Source organism: Oryctolagus cuniculus, chromosome 8, assembly GCF_964237555.1.
Source record: "Oryctolagus cuniculus chromosome 8, mOryCun1.1, whole genome shotgun sequence".
Taxonomy (NCBI): domain Eukaryota; kingdom Metazoa; phylum Chordata; class Mammalia; order Lagomorpha; family Leporidae; genus Oryctolagus; species Oryctolagus cuniculus.
The window spans coordinates 29,650,616-29,656,748 of record NC_091439.1 but is presented as its reverse complement, the minus strand read 5'-3'; the positions used below and the strand labels follow the sequence as shown (position 1 = coordinate 29,656,748).

At 40.1% G+C, this 6,133-nt stretch overlaps 1 non-coding gene across 1 annotated transcript; it reads right to left on the bottom strand.

The window, feature by feature from the left end:
* Nucleotides 1–4,328: 4,328 nt before the first annotated feature.
* Nucleotides 4,329–4,521, bottom strand: LOC127483336 (small nucleolar RNA SNORA73 family). The gene has a single exon (XR_007909531.1). It is a non-coding gene; the product is annotated as a small nucleolar RNA SNORA73 family (small nucleolar RNA).
* Between the last annotated feature and the right edge of the window lie 1,612 nt (nt 4,522–6,133).

The window sequence follows — 6,133 nt, the reverse complement described above, 5'->3', positions numbered from 1 at the left end:
GCACCACCCCCAATGCCTCCAGATCACATAAAGGGTTATCTTAAGTCTCATGAGACACAGCTCACTGCTGAGCATGTTCACATTCCCTCTTAAATGTTTACTTTCAGTTTGCTAATAAATCTTAGTCCCTGGCTAACTTTTATCTACATCTTGCTCTCAAATTCTTTCTTGCTTTAGGGACAGGAATGTGGCCCATGTATCCCAGGACTGATAGACTGATGGGTTGCATGCCTAGAATTTGTGGATATTTGTGTCCCATATAAATGCTCACCATAGATTATGGACTGCAGAGTCATTCTTTTTTTTTTTTTTTTTTTTTTTTGACAGGCAGAGTGGACAGTGAGAGAGAGAGAGACAGAGAAATGTGTTCCTTTGCCGTTGGTTCACGGCAACACACTGATCCGATGGCAGGAGCCAGGTGCTTCTCCTGGTCTCCCATGGGGTGCAGGGCCCAAGCACTCGGGCCATCCTCCACTGCACTCCCTGGCCACAGCAGAGAGCTGGACTGGAAGAGGGGCAACTGGGACAGAATCCGGCACCCCAACCGGGACTAGAACCTAGGGTGCCAGCGCTGCAGGCAGAGGATTAGCCTGATGAGCCGTGGCACCAGCCTAGAGTCATTCTCAACAATCAGGTTTACAAGATGATTTTCTTTTTGGATATCACCTCTGTGTTTTAACAATTCAGTGTCTGCACAATAGGATCACAAATGGAATAACACTGGTGACAAAGGATAAGAGGTATACATGAGCCCAGAAACATGGGTTCTCCTTTGACAAGACTGATCTATCTCAATACACTGCAGAGTACACAACATGCCAGTAGCAAAGACAGATAAAGAGTCCATAATACTGCTGTACCTATCAAGAAAACACATTCTGTCATTTGCTGGCAGGTTTATTAGACATCTTTCCTCTAGGGTATAGTAGTTCACCTGAACCAGAATACATACTTTCCACGTACAATTTGCTTTCTCTGCCAATAGTGTCTTTGTGTTACAATGGCTCAAGAATGCTTGATCTAATGCCCAAATATCCCATGCAATGTTGCCTTTGTCCAAAAGGTATATTTTACAGTGGAGTTGATAAGACCATGGGATCCGGTCTTCCCAACATGTACTTTATGCATCCAATAGAATTACATAGTAGAATAGTATTTTCAACACTCAGTTGAAGTGTTGGCTTAGTGACAGAATCCTGGGGGATAGAGTGCTATATCCTAGGGTATTTGAACATAGACAGATGATATTGAGTTTCTTAGGGTCATCCTTTGAGGTTGATGACTCCAGTGGGCTTTAGCACAATTTTTAACTTTCAGTATCTCCATCTTATTGACTGAACTTCCTTGAAAGCAGTATGCAAGACAGATCTGTAGTGCCTGTAAATTAATACTTACTCCCTCAAAGAAGCCTCATTCATTGATGGCAGGATTTGCTAAGTTGATATCCCAATTTTGTTTATGTCTTGCGTGGCATATTTCCAAGGATTTCCTTATTAGGATTAAGTTCAAATACCCACATAAGCAAATGACTTGATAATGAACTTACTGCAACCTGCCATCTTTTCCCTGAATTGAATCATTCCTCTGTCCCCTACCAATATGTCCTTTATTTTTCAAATAACTTTATATATGAAACTTGTCTGATGTTAAGATCTGGACAAAAACTTTGGCTCACATTGGGTAGTGCATGCGGACACCAAGAAGATTTCTCTGGGTAAAGATAACTCTTCTGCCAGGTAAAACATGTAAACACTTGATTATCCCTTGGTCATGTTAGCCCCTAGTTTCAATGGGTCAATAAATGAGGAAAGAAGGTAATGGTCTGGTGGGATAATCAACCCTGAGAAATATGTATGTTCTATACACAATGACATTCAGAGTCCTCATTTGCACAATGATAAAAAAAATAGTAGCTAGAGTGTAAAGTTTCAATGACATTAAATGTCATATTGTATATAAAACACCTACCATAATATCTGTTGCATGTATGATAGTCAGTATTTGAGTGTTTTCTGTGTACCAGTTTTGCATTACCATAGCAAAACAATGGAGACAAGCTACTTATGAAGAAAAGGAGGTTATTTAGATTGCAGTTTTGGAGGTCCAAGGGCATGGTACTGGTAAATGCTCTGTTTAGAGAGGGCTATTATGGCTGAATCACTTCATGGCCAATAGCAATAGCAGGTAGGAGACTCAATACAGGCAGCCATAGAGAGCTGCGTGGGGCTTGGGTTTCTACAGCAGCTTGCTCTTGTGAGAACTTCTCAGGAGTTGCATGAGAACTACCTTAGTCTCTCCCAAGGGCGGAGCACCCAGTGGACTACAGACCTCCTACTTGTACTCAGCTCTTACTAGTTGTACCACCTCAACACCATCACAGTGGAGGCTAAGCTTCCAACACAGGAAGCTTTGCATAAACCACGTACAAATCATAGCACTTATCAACCACTATTTTCTCAAGTGATAGAATACTTTATTTTTTTAACTTTTATTTAATGAATGTAAATTTCCAAAGTGCAGCTTGTGGATTACAATGGCTCTCCCCCCCGTAACTTCCCTCCCACCTGCAACCCTCCCCTTTCCCTCTCCCTCCCCCCTTCCATTCACATCAAGATTCATTTTCAATTCTCTTTATATACAGAAGATCAGTTTAGCATACATTAAGTAAAGATTTCAACAGTTGTCGCTCCCCGTCTTCGTGGAGGAACGACACAGGACCCTGCGCTGTTCTTTCGTCTGCTCGGCCCTCACCGGGTTTGCTGCTGGTTCTTCCCGGGTTGGCTACAGTCCCTTCCACCTCCGTGGAAGGGCGGTTCCCCCTGCCACATTCCCCACTTCTGCGGGGGAGCAGCACACCGCCGGCCGGCTCTCTCAGGGGCTGCACAGGTGTTCCTTCAGATAGATGTTCCCCTTAGATGTTCCTGGTGCATGTTGTCTCTCTCCTCCTTTATACTCCTTTTCCACCAATCCCAACTCTGCTACCCACACGCCGAGTACGCTGCTCTCCTCCAATCAGGAGCAGGTCCTACAGTTTATTGGTTGAACTGGAGGCAGCTGTGTAGAAGCTGTTTCCCTTCTCAGCGCCATATTATGGGAGAGCAGATGCATAGAATAAGTCTTAATTCCAGTAACTTAGTCTAGTCTGAGTTGCTCCCCACAACAGTTTGCTCCCACACAGAAACATAAAGTGAAAAATACTGTTTGAGTACTAGTTATAGCATTAAACCTCAATGTACAGCACACTAAGGACAAAGATCCTACACAAGGAGTAAGTGCACAGTGACTCCTGTTGTTGACTTAACAAATTGACACTCTTGTTTATGGCATCAGTAATCACCCTAGGCTCTTGTGATGAGTCGCCAAGGCTATGGAAGCCTTTTGAGTTCACCAACTCTGATTGATACAATACTTTATCAATTCCTTTTACTGCCAATACTACTAAACCCTTTTCTACCAAAATGCAGCCAGTTCTAACAAGATTTTCTATTATCACAGTTATAGTTTCCCTAAGACCTGTTTTTAACATTGTTAAGATTGTTTAAGTATGTCTAATTTTTCATATCTTGGATGTTTCTAGAATTTGACCAATCTATTCAAACATATAAAGTACAAATTCTGAAGTAGAATGCTGTGACATATAGCTTTAACTCATTCTCATCTTTAAACACTAGTAATTTACCACTCCCACTATATTTCCATGTAAAACACAAGGAAGTAAGGGAAAATTTAACAAAATATTTTTAGTGTATACACAAGTTCACAAGCAACATAGAAAAATCCCCAGGAGCCTAAAATGAAGAAGAAACTAAGTACAGTGCATTTAACAGCTACTAAATTTAGACAGTGCAGATTCATATCGGAATCATTTCTAAAGACTGAGATTCTTACACAAATACCACCCTATGGTAAGGTGAAAATGAACTCATTCAAAGACTCATGAATCCAAAAGGATGAAAAGAATTAGAACTGGTGTAGTCTGGTCCCCTTGAACCATGGGTAGAAAGAGAAACACTTGGAATAATTCAGAAACACAGGTCTGTGCTTTGTACAGTGTGGGATCTGGTTTCCCACCACTCAAATTGTGTAGGAACCCATAGCTGGAAAACTAGTGAAATAAGCCAGCCCCCAAAAGACAAGTTTCAAATGTTTTCTCTGATTTTTGGTGGTTAATAGGTAGCCTACATACAAACACACACATAAATGCACATAAAAAAACTTAATGTATATGAGTTAAATTGACATCTGTGATCTGATTATTATTTTTAGCCCTTATCTACATTACTGTGAAACACTGGCCTTTACATTGTTTATTTATTTTTTTTACTTAGACGTGTTCCCTGCATGGTTTATCTCCCTAGTCCTTGCCCACAGGACAGAGAAGCTGTATGAATATGCAGGCACAGACACAAGCCTTGCTGTACCTCCAAAGTTGTGGAAAGGGACTATACATCATAGGGCAAAACCCTGTGCTCCCCGTGGTCTTTATTTTCTACTTGAAATTTTTATTTAGTGCACCCTTAAGCCTGTGATTATAAGGTAGCTTGAAAGTATGCTATCAAAAAATGAAACGAAAAAATAAACAAAAGAAGGAGAGGAGGATAGAAAGAAAGAAGGAAGGTGAGGGTGTGTTTAGGGGTAACTATCATTATATACTTATAATTGTATATATGAGGGGCCAGCACCAGCATCCCATATGGGTGCTGCTCTGAGATCTGGCTGCTCCACTTCCATTCCAGGTTCCTGCTGATGCACCCGGAAGAGCAGCAGAAGATGGTGCAGGTGCTTGTGCTGGCTCCTGCACACATGTAGGAAATCTGGAAGAACTTCCTGATACCTAACTTCAGCTTGGCCCTGCCCCAGCTGTTATGGCCATTTGTGTAGTGAACCAGCAGATGGAAGATCTCTCTTTTTCTCTCTCTTTCTCTCTCTCTTTCTCTCTCTCTCTCTCTCTTCCTCTCTTTGTAACTGCCTTTCAAATAAATAAAAAATAAATCATTAATTTAAAAAATGCTATTACCTTCTAGGGTTCTTCATAATAGTGCCTGGCCCATAGCAACATGAGTGAGTTCAGGTATCATTGATGCTCTGAATATTACTGCTCTTTGTATCTGACCATTGGCTCACAGTTTATTTTAGGGAACACATAAACTAGGCAAGAGCCGTAGAGACACAACTAATGAATAATATAATTTAAGTTCAAAAATTTAATTATGGAAAATTAAATCTCAGGTAAAGCTAATTCAAGAAAATTAGTGTAAATTATTTATTTTATTTTTTAAATATTTATTTATTTGAAAGTCAGAATTACACACAGAGAAAAGGAGGGGTGGAGAGAGAGAGAGGTCTTCCACCCGCTGGTTCACTCCCCAATTGGTTGCAATGGCTGGAGCTGGGCCAATCTGAAGCCCAGGAGCCAGGAGCTTCCTCCGGGTCTCCCACGTGGGTGCAGGAGCTCAATGGGCCATCTTCTACTGCTCTCTCAGGCCATAGCAGAGAGTTGGATAGGAAGTGAAGCAGCGGGGTCTCAAACCGGCACCCATATGGGATTCTGGCAGTTCAAGTGGTGGCTTTACCCACTATGCCACAGCGCCGGCCCCATAAATTGTTTATTTTAGCAACATGTATTTGAGACAGAATGTTATTAAGAAAAAAGACAGATATTAATTAAAAGGAAACACTAAAGAAAAATATAATGCTTCTGAATCTTTATGTAGTTAGTAATATATTCTCAAGATCCATAAAATATCTGTTAGTAGAATATAAAATAAGTCAATACATTTCCAATCTTAATTTAGCTGTTTTAACATAAACAGCTTTCATGGAAGCTGATAGATAAAGCATGCAGACTGCTGTAAGAATACTTGGGCCATAAAATTAAAAATAATATAATGTCAATTTATGTAATGATAGAAAACTGTATGGTTATACTGAAAGTTTTATTCCTGATTCATATAACTAAAATATCTTTGAGCATGTGTTAATGAAATTACATATAAATCATTCTTATAAGTTGGTTAAAATTTCGAAACAAATTTCTCTTTAATAAGTGAATCATAAATAAATTATAGTGTATTGACATAAGAGATAGTACATAGAACTTAAAGTGAGTTTATCGATAGGACTGATTCTCAAA